At 39.5% G+C, this 23,120-nt stretch overlaps 1 long non-coding RNA gene across 1 annotated transcript; it reads right to left on the reverse strand.

The window, feature by feature from the left end:
• Positions 1-7,769: 7,769 nt before the first annotated feature.
• On the reverse strand, positions 7,770-20,261 carry LOC120719432. The gene is made up of 3 exons (XR_005692687.1): positions 20,152-20,261; positions 13,346-13,397; positions 7,770-10,006 (listed from the first exon to the last, which is right to left on the reverse strand). It is a non-coding gene; the product is annotated as an uncharacterized LOC120719432 (long non-coding RNA).
• Between the last annotated feature and the right edge of the window lie 2,859 nt (positions 20,262-23,120).

Genomic DNA, 23,120 nt, shown 5'->3' on the forward strand with positions numbered 1-23,120 from the left:
GAATCTATGACATGAAAAATTAAGGTTTTTCTGAAGGCAAAGTGGGCTCCAACCCCGTACCAGCACAGTGGACCTAATAAAGTGAGTGTACATATTAAACAGTATGTTAGGTTTGATATTTGTGTAATTACAGATTTGATCCCTATTTTGTTTCATCATTCTCATCTGAGGTGAAATTTATCCCGAAAGGTTGCAGTGACTATGATTAGTGAACCAAAGTGTAAATGTTTTTCACAGCATGATGAACTGAAGATTAACATTCCTGTTTTGTCATTTTATATTAGAACATTTAGTTTTACGTGTAGACCTCGTTTCATTCACTAATTCATGTTCTGTCAGAGTCGCTCTATTTAGTTTTAGTGCACTATCCCACTGCTCTGTATAAAATACATCAGATTAATCAGCCACCAACTGTCTTTTTAACCATTTTAGAAAGTTCCCAGCTGCCCCTCAAGTTGTTACAGAGCCACGATCGATACGAGCACAGTGAAGAGTCGTCTCTTTGAGGTGTTCTTGGGAAACAGTCTATTTAATTCGTTATATGATGGAGAAAAAGTATTGTAAAAGATTGTCATCCTAAACAACAGCCACTGAATTTAGAGGCGCACAATACGTCTAGTTTGTACAAGCCTAATAAGGACTACAGAGACTTATTAGTCAGGCATGAGGCTTTAGTGATGGTTCAGCTAAAGGTCTAATGCTTTCGGTCCAGTCCAGAAATATCAGTTACAGACAGAGTAGTCAGACACATTTAAGTAGAATAATGTTCTGCCAGAGCAATGCTCTTCCTAGGTTTCTGACTATGGCAATACTATTAATACATAATAATTAGTTTTTTTCTTTTGCTCACAGAGAAAACAGATATTTAACAAAGAGCAAAATAAACATTTCTCTTTCCTCACTCTGAAAATTTGTAATAAATCCAGGTATCGAGGAAGTAAACTCAGGATAGCCTCATTCAACTGATTTGAAGATGTCTCCATGGAGACCAAGTTGACCATATTCCCTGTCGTCTTCTTGTCACTGGCAGGCACAAAATTAATTAAAGCAGGGCTTCTCTCTGGAGCATATTCTCTAATAAGTAGCTCATTGCCCTTTATGACATCTGCGCATGTGTGTGTGTTCTTGGTGTGGGTGTGCATCCAGGATCTTTTTATAAATAGCTAAAGAGTGGGTTTTCTTCTTTTTTTCACTGTCGCCAAGATTTAAGAAAAGCAAATAAAGTTTGGTACAAAATGTATGTGCTTGACATCCATTTATCATTACAGCAGGAAGAAGGCATAGTGATTTTATGGTCCTGGGCAAACACCAGCGTGAGGCCTCTCTTCATTTTTGCCTTCAATTACTACTGTAATCATAAAAATATATCTTATGAATATGGACTTGAAAACAAGAAATATGTTGGCCTTTCTTAAAATACAGCTTTTGTTTTATAGCAGAATTTATTTTATTGAAAATTACTGAGGCATTTTATTGAACACCACTCTCATCTGTGGCTTAGTTACATAAAGGTAATGTTGATGTCCACACACTGTCAAAATATCCAGTATAGCCAGCTGTGTTCATGCCCCTTTGGTGCTGTCCCCACAGGAGCTCCCATAGACTTTACAGTTCAGTGGTCAGGGCTTGTTCATTGACTCGTGTCCTCTGCCATGCTGACACAAACTAGAGGCACAGAAGATGTCATATGATGTCACATGGAAGTGTTTCGGAGACGGCGAGTCGAGAAGACAGAGATGAGCTCTACTGTGGCGAAGTAGAACACCAGAGGAGGTGAAGGGGCATGATGTGAACATTTGGGTGAGCATGATTTTGCTGCAGCTGGGAGTAAATGTAGTTTAGAGTAAACTTTTGAATACAGTCTGAGTCTTTATGCATTTTCACAGCATTTCATATTGAAACATTTATACGAGTTGAAATATCTGTGATAGACCTTCCATGGTGTACCCTGCTTTTTGACCAATGATGACCTAGAGATGGTTGAAAGATAGTAATTAAGATAGTGATTAAAAATTTCAGTCAGTTTGTACCTTGACATTTCTTGACACTTTTAACTAACCATATTCATTTTTTGTATGATTTTACAGTTATGCTTCCATAAATACACAATATCTTATCTCTTAAACACATTTTCATCTTCAGGTGTAATTACAGCTCAATAAGCATATTTAAAGATTAAATGTAATATTCTGCAGGGGTGCAGCTTCATCATCCATTAATCAAATGGTGTTTTTGTTTGTTTTTGATTCCTTTCTTCACTCTTGTTATTTAACATAAATGTCAAGGTCCGTATTGGCAGGCATTCATATTTCTAGCTTCACTGGATTTAAATAAGGCTCTGCTCTCTATTTACCCGTTGCCATGGGGAATCATCAACGTTCTGTTGCCGATGACTTTTTTTCATTACCCACGCGTTTGCTTAACTCAGGGTGAATATACTTGGAGTCAACTGAACTAACTCTGATCAGCTATTCTGGAACTGGAAATTCTTTCATCTCAGGGTTAATCAACCCAGAGTTCAGGATTAAAGTCAGATTTTCTTAAAGCCGCTTTCTGAAAGTGGCCCGTAGAGATTCATCTTGTTGCCAGGAGTAGCCATACAAGTCAAGCAATCAAATTGCAGCCACAACTGACTGGATGACTGGTGCAGGAGATTCCAGCTTTGTATCTCTCTCTCAGGAAATATATAAAACTCGTGGTGGCTTCTATTTGTGACATTTGCCAAATCCTTTGTGAGCTGATGTTCCCACAACTGAAGGGGCTGAGTTAAATTAAGACTGTGTCATAGGAGTACTGCAGTGGACCTAAAGTAGGAATTGTTCAACTGCCACCATAAGTAAAATTAAGTCATACAGTTTAGTAATGAAAGATTTAAACACCCACAGCAGCAATAAGTCATTGCTGATGTGGGCGAAAACTGCAAAACAAATGAGAATGTGTTAGGGAAATTCTGCACTCACAGTCACTCGCTTTAATTGTCCAAGTGTATGGTGAATTCATTAATCAAATTGTACACCCTGAGAAAATGTCTCTCCTGCTTTGTACTTTATGACAGGTATTGTTAACATCTGTATAATTTTGACTACTTATCTCCATGAGCACACTATGCATATATACTTGTAACTGTGGATACTGTTCCATTATGTTGTTCAAAGTAGTCTGTAGAGGTGGCCTATTTAAACTTTCTTACTGTGCATCCTACTTTATAATCTCTTTTTGTGGATATACAGCAGTTAAGTTCTAATTGTGCTCAGTAACAGTAGTAAATATATGAAGGCTTCTCTTTCATAGTTTATTGCTTCATGAAACAGCCAGGTGAAGCAGGAATTTCGGAATATCTGCACAAGCTTAACACTGGAGATGTTCTGTTAAGAGCATATACTATGTGGACAAAAGTATTGGAGCACATATCTTGTGTTTTGAATTAAGGTATTTTCAGTCCCATTTGCACATGTGTATAAATTCAATCACTTAGCCTTTGCAAACATTTTTGAATGAATATGTCATTCTAAAGAGCTCACTGAATTTTAGCAAGGTACTATAATGGCATGCTTCTGTTGCAGCGAATCAGTTTATGAAAGTGGTGCGATTACAAGGTGGAAGCATTTAGGAAGCATAGCAACTCAACCATGAAGTGCTAGACGAAAGTTTCACAGCTGGATTGCTGAGTGCTGAGGCACGAAGTGTGTAAATGTTGCCAACACTCTCAACAATTCAGTAACTGCAGAGTTCCAAATCTCCTCTGGTATTAACATCAGCACAAAAACTGTGTGCTGGGAGCTTCACAGCTGGGGTAACCATGGCTAAGCAACTTCTGTAGATGCAGTGTGTAGGTGGCCTAGTAAAGCTAGGCAATATGATTAAAGAGCAAAAACAATTCAAACCAAAAAAAAAAAAAGGCAACATTAATCCCTCCTTACAACACAGAGTCTCCTCTTCTAGTGCTTCAACATTAGTTCAGCCTTGCCAATTCTTGTGTAATTGCACATAATTGGTTGAGCTATATAAATGTTTAAACACAAGTGCGTGAATGCACAAACTGACATCTTGTAAGTTAACACAATAATATTAACATGCAGAATAAGTTTGATGATGTCTTTTAATTAATTTTTGTATGTAAGAAGTGTCTTTATATTTGCTGAGAAACTTTGTTTAGTTGCTGGAAAATGTGTCTAAACAGTTTACAGAAAAGCTGTGAAACAAGCAGCAAAACAGAAGTAAGTAACTAAGAGTCATGTTAATTTGAAGAGTGTGAATGTGGTAGAGTGTGAAACTGCTTTTTTATTTTATTTCTTTTTTATAAAGATAGAATCATGCCTGACAAGAACAGTATCACATAATGGCTAATGAGCAAGTAACTTCAACAGGAAGTTAGCAGAGAAGCTTTTAAAGAAAGCTCTAGAATGTGGGGGTGGAACACTATATTCTTATCAGGTAAAGACAGCAAATGGAAGGTCGCCAGTCAGAAATCCCACATGGCCCAAAACAACTCATTAGGAAACACAGAGTCGATAGACAGATTGTTAGAAGGATGCAAGAACGAACACTAGACGAGGCCAGGCCACCGGCTTACTTTGGATCATCGCTTTAAGCCAGTTTTGACTTTCACCGGCTTTCCCACAAACACACACTGTTCTGCCCCCCGCCTTCCTCAACCTCTGCCTATCCATCCGCTTCACTAACCAGCTTTGTGGTTTTGACCACGTATCTTGTTACAGTATCTGACCATGCCAGAGAGAAGGGTCCTTGTGCAGATGACATTTTTATCCCTGCCTTAAGACATCTTCAAAGACAGAAGCTGAAAATGAAAGCACATGGTATATAGGGGTGTGGCAAACGATAGAAAATTACAAAATGGAATGTTGATTTTAGAGAAAGCAATCTTTAAATATAATTGTGTTTCAGGTGTCTTCTTTGTTGGTCCCTGCCTTTTTTCTAAGATTCTGAAAAATACATTTTTGTAGATGCAGGCGTAGTAAAAAGAAAAACAAATTGAATACCAGCCAACAGTAAACAACCAGTAGAAATAATTCACTGGTAAACAGCATTTTTGTTTTTATATTGTATTTGTGATCTCTAACTTCTTCACCTGGAGTGGCTTTATATTTACCATCTTACCTCAGCCTCGGGCTACATGCCATTTCAACTTAAGACAGCTCATCAGTATGAGTGGCAGCTATTGGGAGGTGAACTTTACCCAGTGAAGGGGAGTCGAGCAGGACTAACATACTTCGTTCCTGCCTCAAGGTGAAAAGTTGTGTATTGCTACTTTTAGATTATCTTTAAGCAAGTGTGTACTTTTAAACTATGAAAGGGTCATAAGATATTCTTTCGCCCTCACATTTTAATGAAGAATGGGTTTTTTTTTTTTTACTAAATAACAAAATGTGTGTGTTAAAGAAGATTTCTTTCATATTTTCACAGGCTGGGGGTCAGATTGCTTCAAGTTTCATCATGTATTGGCGTTCACCTTGAGTGAATCCCTTATGGGACCTGAAGAAAATGGCTTTGTTCAGCAGTTAATCATCTGTTCTAAGTGCAGGACCTGTTCATCTCTCATGTCCCTGTTTTATGACATAACTTTCTGTCAGTATGTCTCTTCATCCGCCATATCGGTTTTCTTTACTGCTGCAGTAAACGACTGTAACTACTCTCCTCTTGACAAAAAGATGCCGTATCTGTCTGGAAAGAAGAAGCAGAGGCAAGAAAAAGGGAGGAGAGATGAAAAGCACATCACAAACATGAGAGGGGAGGAAAGGGTGAGAGATGAAAGGGCAACATGAGTAGAAAGAAGATGAAGACAAGCCTGTTTATGTTGAGGTTTCTGTCTCTGCTAATTACTGTTGCATGCCTCATTAAGTACAAGCTTCTCACGTAGCTAAGAGGGTGCTGGCATTGGAGGTGAGACTTCAGCATCAGGAGTGCAAACCATTCCAGCTCCTGCTCTCCTTTGAATCATGACTAAGACACAGCAGCCTATTTGAGAAGGTGTTGCTTGGGTCAAGGCCATTCAGTCGGTGCTTAACATAGCTCCTCTATCTATGCATTTTTCTTAAGGAGGAACTCCAGTCCATTAACCTCTTCTTTCCTGCAGTTCCACTGCTAAAAGCTTACTTTGGTGACCTATTCCAACCATTAAGCTATAGACTATCCTGAATCCTGTAGATAGGTAATGCAAAGCACAGGGTAGCACATTAAACCCATGGCATTATACACAAGTGCTCCTGTTTTGGATAACACCTATGGAGACAACCATTCTGGCTGAGCAAGTGGCACTAGCAACATGTGACTAGCTTACTTTGCTCGGTACAAGCCATGAAAATATTGGTTATTGCATAACTGACAGGAACCGGAACAGGTATGTTACCTGTCAGTTAATGCACATTTACCAGCATGCAGTTCTTGCACAACTCCAGCAGGTTGTATCCTTTACACAACTAAAGAACTAATTGAATGTACTTTTTTTTTTAAAACATAGGAGAAATAATAATTTTTTTTTGCCTTTTTAAGCTTTAATGATGATCTTACTTGCTTAACTTTAAGGTGAACAGTTATCATACCCACATTAAGATAATGAACCCAGGGCACCATCTAACAGAAGTTAGACAGTATACATTATAATTACTATTACATTACAATCAGCATAAGAAATATTTGTAAATTTGAGTATGTATTTGCTGTCCTATTTACAATTTACAGTACTGATAGATCCAGATTAACAGAAGATTGAAAGAGTACATACACATAAAGGATGCAAATGGTATTTAAAATAAATAGATAACAGAAAAGATTTCTCTGAAGTATCATGGTTATCAAAATATTTCATTTGAGACATCCAACTGCAACATTTTAATTTAGCTTTTTAGTTAAAAGAAAAAGTAATATGCACAATCACTTTCCAGAAGCAATGAACAGTCCATATTTAGAGAATATTATTTGGACATTGTATATATTTAAAAAATACTCCCTGTTTCCTCTGTTTGCATTAAACTCTGCAAGCTGCAAACTCACTGGATGAGATCTCCTCTTCTGTATATTTCTCATTTAATCCATATTTAGGAGGGGAGAGATTCTGACGCAATAATGTCAGGGTTTTGGAGGATGATGTTTCTAGTCCTGCAGCTATTTTCAAATCAAATTATTATGTGGAATTAGCCAATTTAAGCTGGAGCATGCAGAAACAGTATTTATGACCAACAAAAGCCATTTGGTCCCTGTTTCCAAACATGCCAAAAGTGCCATGCTGTTGAAAGATCACACATCTCTGCTTGTATTTTTGTGATATATATGTATAGGTTATGTCCAGCCTAACATGCATGTTCTTTCATGCATTAATCGAGTCAGAAGTTGTTATACGAGCAGCATTCTTCTGGCAGAATGTAAGTAGTGTCTCCATGGATAAAATACAGTCTGGATATGGATAACCAAAATTGCTGTGCATATGCAGTAAGGTACAAGGTACCTTGTACATAAGGAATGGCTGTTATCATACACCGCCTGCATTTTCAATAAAAGCTTAGATACTGGCAACTTTAAAAAGCTGAAAAAGAAGAGAAAAAAAACATCAGTCTGTTGCCACATCTTACATTCAGCTGAAAAACTGGAACCCAGAAAAAGATGAAAAATCAAAAGCATTTACAACTTTCTTTAAAGAAAAAAAAACACTTTTTAAAGAAACATTTCTAAAGCGTATGTTCCAATAAGAAAGTAAATAAATGGATGATTAATGAAAAAATGTATTTTACATCTAAAAAAGAACGAGGCAATGGAACACCAGAGAAGTTGTGTCATGCAACAAAATAGATAAATAAGTAAAAATTAAAACATATAAAATTAAGATAAAGACCTAGCTCCAAATGTTAAAGCACATTGTGCACATGTTACATACTAACAGCTTGACTCTATAGTAAAAAACTAAGGTACTAGAATGTCTGTAGTCTGAATGTTTAACCAATGGAAACATTTGGAGCAATGTGCAATGAAAAAATATGGAAAATAAAGCCACAAACAGCTAAGGAGTTGATGTCCTACAACAAGCAGAATACGATAAACTCCAGCAATTTGTCCCCATTATGAAATGCTCATACATTTCAAAGTAAGAGGTGATGTCATGGGAATCTGGTTGTAAGTGATTGCGTGGTTATAAGATCCAGACATGTTTTGTGTTCTATGTGACAGTTTAGAAAAATGTACGTCAGTTATCGTTGTCTTTGGATTACTACTGTTGTCCTCATAAAAAAAAGAAACAGTGACTGCAGATGATGTCTTATTCCAACTGTATACGCTTGAATAATTAAGGAACACCCTTGATTTGCAATAAGCTATTTCTTGTGTATTTAAGTGTTAACCATCCAGTGGGACGGTGATGTTTGTAAAGGCATGAAAGAGGGAAGAGGGGGAAAACCCAGCTAGTATTGAAAAAAAGTTTTAGGATAGTTTCCTCACAGAATGGTCTTACTTGACCTTTTTACTACAAAAAATATTTCATTTTCTCCAATCTCCAACAACTGTGAGACACACGTTTCCTGACACACTGGCTGGAACTCAAGGTTGAGGTGAGCCTGTTGGGGAGTCCATGAAAATCCAAACGAGGGCAGGGGATGTTTAGAAATCATACAAAAGAAACTAGCTCTACTGTTCTTTGCTGGGACCAGAGTACCCGATAACTTCATTAATCAACATATCACAGGTAGATTTTTACTTCACTGTTTTGTGGCAAGTAATGCAGCTTATGAACTAACTTAAGTTTGTGTTGCACAAACAGACAGACAAAAAAAACATGAGATTGAAGGTTTAATAAAAGTAAGGTAAGTTATTTGCTGAAACCCTGTGGCATTGGATGACATTATAAAGAACAAAGGTTTTTATTTTTCTACTTTCTGAGAGTTTTCAGCCTTGGCATTTTTATGACATGGCCCAGAGGATTTGCTTCTCACCGCATACCTTCTTGATAACATGAAAATGAAACATCACCCAGTCCACATTCCTGGGGCAACCCATAAAACTTCCCTAAAATTCTGCCGCACTAATTTCTAAGTTATTATTATAAAGCTGCCATAAGATCTCAACGGCAACTTTTTACATTTAAAATTAAGCCACAACAAAATTGTGTTCCAATTTAAACATTTATGCTTCTACTTCTGGAAAGTTCTGTGTTTTTAGAAGTAAATTACATAGTTTTATTCAGAGTTCAAGGGGCACCAATATCAGATGGATTTTACATTTTGCAGGAAGTTGCAAACACCTGCTACATAATTTCCAGGCGTTTCGGAGATTTCAGAACATCTTCAGAAACAACAAGATATACTCGTACTAGCTCACTGGAATATCTGTTTAATCCAAACGAATGATAGCTAACTGACAATGTAGATGGGCTCATTGCAGAAGGTTACCACTAATTACTAGCTGCAATATGTGGATGGTACATGTTTCACCCTCTCAGTCTGTCTTTGTGGTGGAGACACATACTGTTGGAGACAAGACTGCAAAGTTGGCTTCAAGTACTCTGGCTGGTGTTTCTAAATCTGAGGACAGCACCAAAATTGTATAAAAACTGAGTGTGATACAGTCAGTCAAACCTTATGGTTTTGTGGACTTGAGATAAAGCTCAAGGTGACGTTCGAAGCTGGATGTGGTGTGACCCAATACTGAGGAATTACATAGTCATTAAAAGATGCAGTAAATACACTTGCAGGCAGGAATGTCAACAGGTGTAAATTTTATGCCGTGTACCTGGTTTCTTATTTTAATCACACGTGTTGTTTGGTCACACTTGCTCTCAGTGAAGTCTTTGTTTCTCATATCCACGAGCAACAGCACATCTGTTCTTCTACAAATGTCAGTAAATTTCAGCGAAGGCATACAGGAGTAGATCTGAAGTTTGGTTCAGAATGGATGATCCCAAGCAGTCTTCGCGTACCTTAATTGTTGATGTTTCACTCACTGATTTGAAGCTCTTCCACTCAGAAATGAGCCGTCAGTTGTCACAGCAGCCTAAAAAGATCATCTGTACAAACAAGACAAATAGCTTTTCAAGATGTTTAGCAACACCTTTTTTAGACTTGGAGACCAACCGCTCCCGCAGAATTTTGAAGACGTGTCACAGCATGATGAAAATACAAAGGAAGTTGTTTAAAAACTGCACAAAAACCAAAAAAGTAAAGACCCAAATGAAAACTGGCCCATCTAACCCAAACCCTGACCCTAACACCTACCTTCCCTTAGGCTAAGAAAACCCCTCACGAAAGAGAACATTTCATCAGTTAAATATTTGATCTGAATGCTTGTCAGGGCAAGTGTAAGCCTATGAGTTTCCCATACCTCTATTACACTCGAACACTGAGAGGGTTGTCAGATGATGCAAAGAAAACCCTCCTAAAGCGTAAGCATTAGTGACAGAGGAATAGAGAGCAAGAAAGAGATTAAAAACAGAGAGAGCGCGAGGTAGAGAAAGAATTCGTCAGTGAGGTTATTAAGAGAAAAGAGCAATTCAGTCTGACAGAGGGCAGCATGACGGGCAAGAAAGAAGAGGCTGAGAAGCACTTCAAAGCGTGATTGGTAACTCATTCCCTTGACTTCTCTCCTGCAAACAGCTTATAATGTAACAATTTCTGCAAGCCCTACTGAAAAAGAATAAGTCTGCACTACATACTCGGAGGAGTAAGACTAAGACCACGCACATTTTATTGCAAACTAAACAAAGCTGTGCACGATTTACGCTATGACATTTTGAGAGAATCGCGTGCCCCAGAGCAGCTTAGTTTGACAAACATGATAAGAGCATCGGGGTGAAAACACAGCATCTTTTCTCTCTTTAAACGCTCATCTGTGGTGGACAGTCTCTACTGTTGCTTCTATGGAGCCCTTTAGGCAGAATATAATTTTAATCAGCTGTCTGATTAGTACGACCTTGGGAACTGTCTTCATTCCACTGGGTAACTGACTGGAGCCGCAGATTGGTGTTAAGTTTCGTCAACACTACTCGGAGCGAGCCTGGAATATGTTAATTAACTCATTGATTGAGGTGGGCGGTTCATTTTAAAAGCAGAAGTCGAGGTCTCCGGTGTGGGAAGACAAAAAGAAAAAAAAAAACAGTGTTGTGCATATCAATGGCTAACATCAGTAGCTTCTGCAAACCGTATCCCTGCACTCCAAGGACACATTTAGTATCTGTTTCCATCGAGGCTATAGATGCAAAATAGACCAGCCGAGAGTGTTTTTGCCTCCAATGCTCTTGCATTAATTACTGCATACTGTATATGCTACTTGCAAGTAGGGAAGTACAACAGGGAGTTTTGCTTTTGAACTCATTTAGGAAACTGGGTTAAACTTTTATCATTAGTGCTATTACTTGCTAGTACAAGGACACAACAGTCACTCGGCACACACATCCAAACTGCATTCGAGAGAGAGCCTTGGCATTCACTTTGGTAAACTCAGGAATGTCACAAATGTATGAAGCATGTCTTGTCTTATTTGCTTTAACAGGATGAATCTTTTTTTTCCTCCCTACCTCCAATGACTTCTTCTTTCCATCCTTGGACTGGCACACTGTTTTGAAGTTGGGGCTTTGCATCAAGCGAGAGGTAATTGAAAAATGCAGACAACAAATCTTTTCAGCCACGTTCTGAAGGCTTTGTCCTTTTGCTATACAAGCAAATGTTGCGAGACAAAGAGTGTCACATTTTGCATCAGTGCTAATATGTAGGGAAAATCACCGAAGCTAGTCTTTATGGGGTTGTCACAAAGCTTCTTTGGCGTTTTTGTTTCTGTTATATAAAACTATGCATAGTACAGACACATCAGCTGTCATAAGCTACTTTTTTCCAACTACACTTGTGCTCGAATCTCCTTTTTTTGTATCGGATGCAATTCTCTACTAAACTAGCAGTAATATATAGCTGCAACGTCGATTTCTCAGTCTTCTTAAATTGCCAGCAGCCACAATCACATTATAGTGGGCACCTAAATGTAGGTACGATGAAAGAAAACAAGACCCACTCATCTGAACGCAGATCACACATGCATAACAAAAGAGGAAGCACTGAAAAGAAGAAACAAGGTCATGCTTACACTAGAAATCGTGTGTGGTACAGCATCAGGTAGCAACACTTGCTTTGTTTAAAGGAAAAGGAGGATGAACGTTGACAGAAAATTTTCTCATTGTAATCAAAGTGCAAAACGGGGAGAAGAGCCGCGCACTATCCTAAAGCCCACGTACGTTATCATCATTGTTTTTTGAAATGTCGCCATATTTTGGCTCACTGATGTGTTACGTAGACGATAATACACTTTAAAAGAGGGGGAGCTCGATTACACCCACACTCCGGGGATTTATTATGATGTCTCTGCTCCAGTGTAAGATATTGAATAAGGACAAGGCGAGAAATGGGTTTATACTTGTGAAAAATTGCTCTTAGCAGCTATGCTCAACACGAAATGAGGCGGCTCACAACGGGTAGCTTTAAGTTTATTTTTTTCTTTAAAAAAAGCGATTATACCTTTCTCACATGCAGGAAAGTTCTCGTTGTCGTCCAAGGAGGAGAATCTACACTATAATGGGGGAGGTGTAGCTGTTCAACATTCAAATGATGTTGCGTGTCACATTTGACTGGATTATTCTGGCCTGAGCAATACCCAGCTGTCAGGACTGCCAGAATATGAAGCAGCGCGAGAATCACAATCAGATTTTATCATCAAGTGTTTGTGTGTGCGCCTTACTCGAATGCGTCTTTGTGCGGTTCAGTGAATACACCACTGAATTGAGTTATTAAGAGTCTTTTTCATGTGTGCCCTTTTTCAGGTGACGCACGTGCATGTCTGTGCGGTGGGGAATTTTATTTATGTGAGCTCGTGTCAGTGTGTTTCTGGTCTTTGTGTACATTTTCTTAGTGTCTGACAGACCATGAGTCAGTGCAGGATGTGGAAAGGAGAAAAAAAGAACAGCATAAATGTCATGATGAAAACAAATCACATACATATTGCCAGGTAAAGTAAAGAAACAAAGCTTAACACATCAAATTTCTCATCATTTCTTTTCATCAGCTCAGCATCGACATCATCATCTGCTCTGGCTCCATCTAAACGCGGTACCTTGAAGATGGTTATAAACAGACTGTTTACACTTTTCAGGATGCCTTCCACAATAATCGGCTTAAAGCCGGTGATGTGGCAGCGCTGCTAATGTACAGTAGATTTGAAAACTTATGTGAGGATTGCATTCAAGGAATGAAATGACAAGATGTTACATTCTGAGCAAATTAACACAGATGTTGCGGGGGGAGGGTTGCACCCACACATCTGACATCTATACGTATATAAACATATGCAGAAACTGAAGGCTCACTTTGTCTGTCGGGGAAGAAGGAAGAAGCTCAGCAGTGCAGCACTAGCGCCATCTGTTGGGACAAGAGAGGAAGACCACATCATCCAGATGAGTTCGGGATGAATGATAGAGGGGAGGAAGCGGGATGTTTTATGGATTTGATCAGTCACTGCGGGGGGGCTGTACAGTGACGATGTACATAGTCCTTCCTGTTTAGTACTGTTGAGTAAAGGCTGTGTGTTTTTCATGTCTTTTTTCAGGTAAGACTGCCCCTATTTTTTTCCACTTAGCCACTGAGTCACATTGTTTCACACTGTATCGCTATAGAACTTAAAATTCAAGGTTAAATTATGAAGGTTAAAAAAATCCAAAAAATTGAACTTTTTTTTAACACAGTTTATTTTTTATTTATTTATTCATTTTTAAAAGATTGTTATCAATATCACTTATGAAGGCACTTGAACATGGCATTGGATTTTATTGTCAACCATCGGTTGCCCTATTGAGGTAAATGAAAGGCTTTAGATGGTACTCCTTATTTCTTAAGTGTTTTCCTTTATCATATTTCAGCACCTGTCAGCTTTAGTGGAGGGACGCAAGTGTCTGTCTGTGCTGCTTGCATTTGATCTCCGAGTTTAAAGCGCCGCTGAAGAGATGATCAAGGTCAGACATTTTATTGCGTTACAGTCGCAAGAGAACCCTCTTTACACAGATCTAATGTGAAGGCCAAGAGTTTTCGTGCACTTTTTTCTATAGCTGACGATCTCACATCGAGGTTCTCATAACCGCAGTGCATGGTGGTAGCTCACTTGAACACCCCTTGTATTAAAGAGTTTCTTTATTTTAGTGGTTTCTGCACATCTATTGATATATTTAATCGACCTTTTTATGAAAATGTATAACCAGGACTATTTCATGGTACACAACTGTAATTTTTTAAGGCACATTTCTATAATAGTATTATATATTTATACTGCTATTGTACTGAAAATTGCAGTAAATGCATTTAAGCAGTTGCACTCATGGATACACCTCATCCGTGTTCTCACAACTGAAAATAACAGTGATGTCTGTATATGTTTATTAAAGGACAACAGCCTAGTTTTAGTTTACGACCCTAGGATAATTTCTTTACACACACACACACAAGGAGACACATGCACGCACAAGACACCTTAAAACAGACAAATAACAGAATTAGCTGTTAGGGAGGAGTGAATTTCTAATTAAAGGGTGCAGGTGTAAAAACTAGGCTGCACATCTGTTTACACAAATTACAAATGTTTACTCAATGCAAATCAGATAGGGTTTGTGTACCCAGCGCTGTCTTTTCCACTAATTATTATTCTAGAGTGAAGAGCTAAATGTGTTGTGCTTTTTGCAGGGGAAAAAAGTGCAGCCTGCAATTCACGGGAATAATGTGTACACTGATGTATAAAACAAGATTTACATTTGCATTTTCCAGAGTATCTTGTCTGCCCTCTAGTGCATCCGACGTTTGAAGATTTAATTGCATAATGTGAAAGAAAGCACAGTTTGTTGTGTTTTTACTGAAGTCATGGACAAAGACAAAGCACAAATGAGGTGCACTCAATTTAAGAGTAAGTTGTGAGTTATTATTCTGCTGCAAGGGTTTTCTTTCTCTCTCTTTTTGTACTTAGTGTGATTAGCTTTGGCATTTTCGTCAGTTTTCTGAAAACTCTTTTCACCTTGGCAACTTTATCAATGTGTGTCTCTTTAGAAATAAGGATCTTTGACGACATCGCCTCCCTGCAGGTTTCAATACAGCTGGTCGACACATTTACATATGCTTTAATTATCGGCTGTGAATGAAGCATTAACAGCGCATTAGAAATAGCTGAATATAGAAGCGTGTGTGCTTCTTCTGCAGTGTTGAGCAAAGACCTTTATGCTCCGAATTAGAATAGATTAGTTCTCTTAACTCGTCGTTAATGAGTTATGCTGGTGCGCTTAAAAGTGGACGCCGTCATCCCCAAAGCTTTGTGTTGAACAGTACACACAAAAGAAGCCCTCTGTATTATCTCCTGATTTGAGGCAGACAGACGTGCTGCTATCCTACAAGGCTTGTGGTTTTAGAGGATTGTGTACTGAAAACCGCAAGACAGCTGGTGTTTCAAAATGTTATTCTAATATCTCCCAACAGCTGAGAGTGGCAAGGGACTGTTTGTTCTCGTCAATGGCCACTGGATGACAGAGCCACTTTGTGGGCCATACGCAGCATAATTAGGCCCTTCTCTTAAGGCGGGACGGAGGGCCACAGGAAGGTAAATAACTGAAAGACAGACACGTGAAGTCTGTACTGGTTCAAATGGAGTCCGATTACATTTTTTTTCTTGATGTAATCATCTTTTTCTTAGATGAAAAAAATAGAGAGACTAATATCTGTGTTCATGAGTTTTCTACAGCTCTGCGTGCATGTTCTGCAAACCAAGTGACATGCAGCCAGTAGATGGCATAACACAATCATGACAACAGCCAAAGAAGCATGCACAAGTGTTTGATTCAGAGGCTACAGACAACGCTCCTAAAAGCATTTGCCCATGCAGTTCAAACTGCAACTAAAGGCGTGTTTCTTTTATAGAAATTCCCCAGGCAAGAAATGTTGTTATGTTTTTAAAAAATCTAAAACATGAAGCTAAACTGCAGTTCTTATATTGCATAAGGGTGGACAGTAGAAAAGCAGCGACTGCTATGTGGTAAACTTCCAGATGCATATGAATATTATGATATGATATAATGCACTGATGCATCCAATACAATACTGGTGTCAGTATTCCAGGTGAAGGCATTTTGTTTGAGCCAGTTAGAGTCATTATAGATTAACTGATTAAGCTTCAAACACTCAAGAGATCTTTTACCCTCATATTCAGAGTATATATATATTTTTTCCCCACAAAAGTTGCTTTACCTTTATCTAAAACAGGGCTGTCAAACATAAGGCCCGGGACCAGAATCAGCCCAGCTAAGAGTCAAATCTGGCCCACTGGAAAGTGTAAAAGAGAAAGTTTTTACATAGTTCTGCAGTTAAAACAAACAAACAAACAAACAAAAACCTAAAGAAAACAAACAAGCAAAAAAAGGACATTTTCTGTGAATTACCAGAAGCTTTGTTGTATAATTACAGGACAATCTGAGCAATTTTGCACATTTATTTCTTAAACTTTAAGCCCAAAGAGTTGTGCTGACACATTTATGTCAGTTACCACAGCAACATTTCTTTATCATGTATAAAAACTGAGAAATACTCTTGAAATTAGATATTTTTTTAAAATTAGGACATCTCAATTATATGTGTAATGAAACTTCTTTTCACTGACGAGGAGGGCAGTTTCACCGGTCCGGCCAATGATGTAAAAGGAATTTGACATCCCTGAACATTTAATTTAAACTGAGTTTTCTTCTACTTTACACTTACAGAGTTTACAGAAAAACTTTTTAAAAAGTGTCCCGTTAAGTTTGACACCAGATATTCTGCTGAATAAATATTTTAATCAACAGAAAATCCAAAGAAAACATATCAAACAGATTTACCATCTTTACAACAATCGCTACTGCACTCTCTTTACTTCCAAACAAACTTTTAAATCTTTTTTTATTTCCAGTCAGACAAAAGTCACAACCACTGGATTGCGTGTGACACATCTAATTGTTTTCGCTTGACAGTTTTATGTTTGACAAGAAAACACAATGACCCGACCAAAGAGCTGGCACACAGTGTACCACAGTCCCCACAGCATTTGGCGATGCTATCACGCCCAACCCTCCCCTTGTTGATCAGAGGCAAACTTGCCGACGCCACCGTGTCGCATTCTGGGGATAGCTGCGCATAGGGCCGCTGTGATGTGCCACCTGGCCCCTGGCTCCATTGGTCAGGAACTCTCCCTGACCTCTCCATTAAAACTCGTTTGCCACCGAGCGCCGCGTTGGGGGAGAGTCTCTGAGGGCCACTTGCGTGCATTCTCCCCGTGATGAGGACAGACCCGAGGGAGATTGCCAACACCTATTGAGGAAGCTTGGCCTGCCTCTTCCTCTCAGTAGGCTCATAAGCTGCCTGGCCCCAAGAACCATGCAGTTACAGATCAAAGATTGTCCATTTGGTAGGCAGCCAAGAGAGCACTCTGTGCCTCCTTGCCCCATTACTAATAACCATAAGCTCTAAAACAGCAGGGTGTCTGATTGAAGAAAAGCTACAAAGATTTTGAAAGGAGTAATTGTTAAACCTTATACAGAACTGCTGAATGTTACATTTAGGATTGTTGTTACTTCTTACTTTGAACAGATTGGAGTGTAAAAACTGAAATTTGTTTCAATGTTAATCTACTTTTTTATTTGCAGAAGAAGAAGGGCTGAAGTTGATGTGATTAAACTAGTAACTGTACTTACATGTACAATATATTTTTGCATGACTGCCTTTAAATGAGTTATTATCCCTGAGAAAATCCCCCTATCTGCCTCCTCCCTCACTAAGAAAAAAAAAAGAAAGAAAAAAAAAAAATTCCCAGTATTGTGCCGAGTTAGTTAGTGCAGAACAGGTGTTTGGTTTGTTTTCACATTCGGTCACCTTGCCAAAGCCTCTACTAGTCCTAGACACAGCATTTACACCCGTAACAACATGTGCTCTTAGACCTCACATGTAGTCTACACCATGTTTTTTTTGAGTAGTCCTCTGCAAAATGATAATATTTGGCCAAAGAGCAGAGAGTAGATGCTAGAAAGCCCACGGCACTTAGTACGATTGGCTGGAAAGACACTGTCTCCACCTGTTGCAGGTCAGAGGCTAATGCCTTAAGGTCATAGGTTGATTCGACAAGGCTGCTTTGGAACTCGTGCTTTCTCTGCCTGTAAGAGTTCACATACTTAGTGCTGAATGTTTGAGTCAACAGTGGAGACCAATCAATGAGATGCATTGAACTGGAGAGCGTGTGGGAAGCTGAATATACTGTCTAAGCAGCTTAACATTTATAAACTTATTATTGTTCTGCGATATTCTAAATGCCATTACTGACAAATACTGAAATGTGTCGTGTTATCACAGTTTGCACCACCCTGCTGGCCCTGTTATCCTTGAGCTTAGCTTGAGTGGCAGTTGTGGCCAAGACGATTTGATATAGGGCTGCATAACAGATAAATGGAAAACATTAGAGCAAAAACAACTGTTATGTGGCTTTTGGGCTCCCAGAGTGCTGCACAATGTTGAAATGAGCAATGTAATGAGCAGATAAGTAGGCCATCATACATTACATCTCCAAATACCATGGACTTGTAAGGCTCTTTTTAATGGTACCAGGGATGTGGGCCACTTTTAGCCACATTTAACCCCCGGGGTTGTACACCTCAGAGAATTCAGAGGTATGGCCCGGGCCTAATTAGCCTGAAAAACAATAGCCCCCTGATCACCATTCCTTTGTGCTCCCCTGCATTGTGCAGAGGATCTGATTACAAACTTGCGATAAACAAGGAGCTAAATTAGATGTGCAGTTGTTGCCATTGTCCCCAATTTGTGATACCCAACCTACCCCCGCATCCTTTGTACTTTCAGTATGTATGAGCCAAAGCAGACAAGCCTGAAAGAGTGACCGGTCCCTGATGGAGTATAAATGCATAGTAACTGACAAGAAGGGAGAGCTGATACAGTTGCTCTGCCCTCTGCGGTCACCTTCTTCTGGCAAGGCCTAAGGTAATTAAGACCATGAATGCAGTCCAAGTAGTGGGCTGCTTAAGACAGAATATTAATGTAGCTTTGATGGATGGAGTCAAAAGTGATTTCTTGCAGCAGAGCGTGGGTTGCGAGCCAGCTGGTCTTGGGTCAGAGAACTGGATGGTGGGCAGATGCTTAAAGGCCCTCTTAGCCTCTGCTGATGGAGCACAATTGATTAATGCCCCCCAATTAGGGAAACATTAAAAGCCACGTTTTCCAAAGCACAATTCAGTGTCACATAATGCATGTGGGGCATTTTGTGTATTCCCAGTCCAATAGAGGACAGAGCAGCTCAGTTTGCATGGAATCCACACTTGGCAAATTTCCACTACTTTAACTGCCTGGTATGTGGAGCGCTGATTCTTAATGGTTGAGCTTTTAGGAGCGGCTGTGTAGTTGGCGTTTGATTATAAAGACATCCATACTGAAAAAGATTCGGCGCATTAATGGGAATCTGTGTTCAACACAATTTCTGATATTGTTTGTTTAAAGCATGTAACGCACTTAATACTACAAGTCCAGGATCTCAACTGATCCCACAGACAGCTGCTGTCACGTGTGGCTTAGCACTTTTTAACGCTGTCTTCTGTTGAGCTGAATTGTAGACTTTTAATTTGCATCAGTATTTTTAGACCTTCTGATTTTCATCTACAGCTTTAAAAATAACACATTGTGATGATTTTGACAACCCATAAAAACGAGGTATAAAGCATTAGCGGTGGATCTTCCTCATTTTTGACTGTTGAAATATAAGACTGTAAAACTGTCAGGCTCGGGCTTGAGTCAGCTTGATGTTTTATAGCTCCTAAAGCATTTTAAAATAAAAATGGTAACATTAGTCATCCCTCATCAGTGTCACGCAACATGCGCAGCGCTGGCAAACTGCTAACCTTGCCTCCAGTAGAATCGAAGGGACCCCTTGCCATTAGTCGAATGCATTTTTGCGCTTTGTGTGATTGGGTTGAATGCGACCTCCTGTATTGCAGCTAAAGCTTTCTTTCTTTTTTTTTTCTTTGCAGCCTACATACCTGCGCACTGATTCCTGTACGTGATCCACAGCCTCCCAGAGGACATGCAATGAGCCAGGGAATGTGTCCTTGTTACTCACCAAGCAAAGTCTTTTATGGTCTTGTAACAGGAAGCCCCGAGCTGAGACATCTACTGCTCTGGCTGTCAGAAAATCCCCAGACTTTTTCGAAGGGAAGGGGCAGCAAGGGGGAAAAGGGCAGAATTAAAACGAAGGGGCGCGGCGTCAAAATATGTATCAAGAGCTGCATCACAGCGCTGCGGTTGCAGTTAAAGAGCAGATCGTTTTTGCCATCTTTTCTCATTTCAAATCATTCTTTCTAACAGGTTAAAACAATTATACCAGAACAAACCTTCTGATTCAGTCTGAATCGTCTCTCATCTGAGTTAACCGGTAAGAAATGCCACACGTCACCATACATGTCGAGCCATCCACGAGAACAAGTAATGGAAAAACTGATTTAAAAAAATTGTATTCCTATTGGTGATATTTTTATAGAATGACAGTGTAATTGATCATGTCCCTGAGGCTCTATGTTGCCTAAGCTCTATATGTGTCTTAAGGCGAGACAGGGTCAAGGCCGGGGACAACTGCAAGGCGCTTGTTAAGTGTCGGAGGCTCGTGCCGCTGGGACCCTTGAGCCATTCCTGGCATCCTGCTTGAGTAGGCCCCCTGCAGCACGCCTGAGGGGGGGGGTCCTGTCCCATGCTGCCCCGCTCATCTATTGACACAGCCGTATTATGTCTAGGCTTCTCTGCGCTCTGAGCTCAACGGGCCCTTGATTGTATAGAAACCAAAAATAAACAAATCAACAAAACAAAAGGGGAAAGGCAGACAAAGAGAGCAGGCAGCATGGCAGGCTTTTCCATCTGTTTGGAGCGGTCAGCCTTTGGCCTTTGGAATGATTCCACTCGCCACCGCTTACCCACACACGTTCCGAACGAGAAGTTTGAGTCAAAAAGACCAGCGCGCTGTCTCATTATTATGGCGATAGAAAATACACGAGGCAGCGAAGCGCGCATCAGATCACAGCCCCGTCTGTTGTGATAACTGAAATATGACGTACCAGTCATGTGGCTTTTTCAGCAAGCCAACTCTTAAAATAAAAACAAACACTGAATCGCTGACCTAAAATCTAATAGGGGATTTCTGCGCAAGGTGTTATGAATTAGACGGTTCCATTGTTTCACAGTTGTCTTATTTAACTTCAACAGACTTTTATAAAAGCCTGTCTGTTCAAGCATCATGACATTACTCATCTGCTAGGAAGATCAATGACAAGCTTCACCCCATTCACAAACCTTAAAATAAAAATGCTGTCTCCTGGCACGTTGCATCGAATGATAAATGCGATTACTGATACGACAGTGTTTAATGTAAACACAGCTCAATGTTTCATCTCTGTTTTGATGTTTCTTTGTAGTTCCTATCCTTTATCTCCGTTAATAAAACGATTCTATCCCGCGAGATTCATTTAAATGTTTTGACGGGATCGAGGGATCTGTTACTGCACTGTTATGACTGTAGCCATGGAAAGAGGGGGAAGGTTTAGACCAATCTCAATGAATTGGTTGTAGCTCAGGGTACTAGAATTCATCCAAAGAAAACGTTTCACGAGTTTTATGCCCCTCATTATGCAGAAATAATTGCTTGAGGAAATAAAATAGATTTAGATTTACCACTCAAAGTTTTTTCTGAGGTCAGTTTTTTGTTCTTTTTTTTAAATATACCAGGAGGTCAGAGGTGGTCAGGATTAAGACTTTAGTTATAAGAGCCATCCTTTATGTGGTTTCAGCTCAAGCACTTGCAGCACAAAGTTTGCCTCTTTAATCTCCTGCTGACGGATGACTTGACATTCAATATTCCATTAAAAAAGCTTTGTCGAACACGACCCAGCACTACGGGCAAACAGAGGATAACGTATTTCTGCCATTAACAACGACATTATTCAAAAGTTTTAAAATTAAGTGATGGTAAAAGATCGTTTAAAACAAAAACAAAGCAGACTCTTTCATCACGCTTTGCTATGGATTCGACTAATTAAACTGCACGATTTCTACAGCTCGACACAAAAATGTCACGGAAGATTTATTGCTTGTTAACAGAGCCATAAACTTGGATATGGAATGCCAGTTTTTAAAACACCCAAACCTTCCTTACAGTGACAAAAAGCCTCAATAAAACCAGGGACTTATTGCAAGGATTGATTATAGTTTCAGATCAACTGCCGTACACACTATGGAATCTTTAATAAAGGGTTATCATGCTCAGTGTTTGTTACCAATGCAGCACACCTGGTAAAAACTCCTCCCGCTCATGTTAGCACGCCTGTCATTACTGGACACCTGCTGCTGCTCTTGTTTTGGAGTGACTCAAGTGCATTACATCAATAAAGTACATGATGAATTAATGAGAAAAGGAAAGGATGCCATCCCGGTTGCTGACACATTAACATCTGGCTGTAGATTTGAAGAATTACCAGAGCATGAGAGCACCGTATATTGTACTTCTGATGATTGTTATCAGTGCAAATGACGCATGTAATCGCGGCTATAGACAAGTGATTCCTTTTCCCTCTTTTTTTTATTATGTTGTTTACAATCTATACGCACAGCTGTTGCAGTTGGAGCTGCTGAGCGATGAGGCTATGTGCCGTGCAACGTTGCCCTCATTTGCCACGACTTTCTTCATGCTTAAGATCTTTTTATTGGTTGTGACCAACCTAACTACGAATTAACAAGGTTTTGAAATGGGGGGAGGGAATAACAATAAAGCTCCTTAAGGCAGGAATCAACTTTGACTGTCTCAATGAATTAGGGTCTGACATTTTAAGCACTGCGTGGTATAGCCTGCAAATTGCACAGATTCCTCCTTCATCACACAAGGGCTAACAAGCTCATAACCACTTTGTGGCCAGGGCAGGAGGGTAGGCAGGTGAGGCTATATTAGTTGACTGGGTAGGCCATGCGTCCCCACAGGTGCACAGTTAAGCCTCAGGGTTCCATTTGTGAAGATTTTGGACAAAAAAATAATATAACTGTGTTGAGCTG

This window comes from Simochromis diagramma, unplaced genomic scaffold (assembly GCF_900408965.1).
Source record: "Simochromis diagramma unplaced genomic scaffold, fSimDia1.1 OVJJ01000344.1, whole genome shotgun sequence".
In the NCBI taxonomy this organism is placed as follows: Eukaryota; Metazoa; Chordata; class Actinopteri; order Cichliformes; family Cichlidae; genus Simochromis; species Simochromis diagramma.